A 658-nucleotide genomic window follows, 5' to 3' on the forward strand; every position below is an offset into this window, starting at 1 on the left:
AGGGAGGTGAGTGAGGGAAGGATGAGGAGGGATGGATGAGGAGGAGGGATGGATGAGGAGGGAGGGAGGTGAATGAGGGAAGGATGAGGAGGAGGGAGGTGAGTGAGGGAAGGATGAGGAGGAAGGATGAGGAGGAGGGAGGTGAGTGAGGGAAGGATGAGGAGGAGGGAAGGATGAGGAGGAGGGAAGGATGAGGAGGAGGAAGGATGAGGAGGAGGGAGGTGAGTGAGGGAAGGATGAGGAGGAGGGAGGTGAGTGAGGGAAGGATGAGGAGGAGGGAAGGATGAGGAGGAGGGAGGTGAGTGAGGGAAGGATGAGGAGGAGGGAGGTGAGTGAGGGATGGATGAGGAGGAGGGAGGTGAGTGAGGACGGATGAGGAGGAGGGAGGTGAGTGAGGGATGGATGAGGAGGGAGGGAGGTTGAGTGAGGGAAGGATGAGGAGGAGGGAGGTGAGTGAGGGATGGATGAGGAGGAGGGAGGTGAGTGAGGGAAGGATGAGGAGGAGGGAGGGGAGTGAGGGAGGGATGAGAGGAGGGAGGTGAGTGAGGGAAGGGAGGAGGAGGAGAGAGGGAGAGGAGGGGGATGGAGGAGGAGGGAGGTGGGAGGTGGGTGGAGGTGGTGGGAGGGGGAGTGTGGGTGGGTTGAGGGAGGGGAGGGA

This window comes from Pristiophorus japonicus, chromosome 14, assembly GCF_044704955.1.
Source record: "Pristiophorus japonicus isolate sPriJap1 chromosome 14, sPriJap1.hap1, whole genome shotgun sequence".
NCBI lineage: Eukaryota > Metazoa > Chordata > Chondrichthyes > Pristiophoridae > Pristiophorus > Pristiophorus japonicus.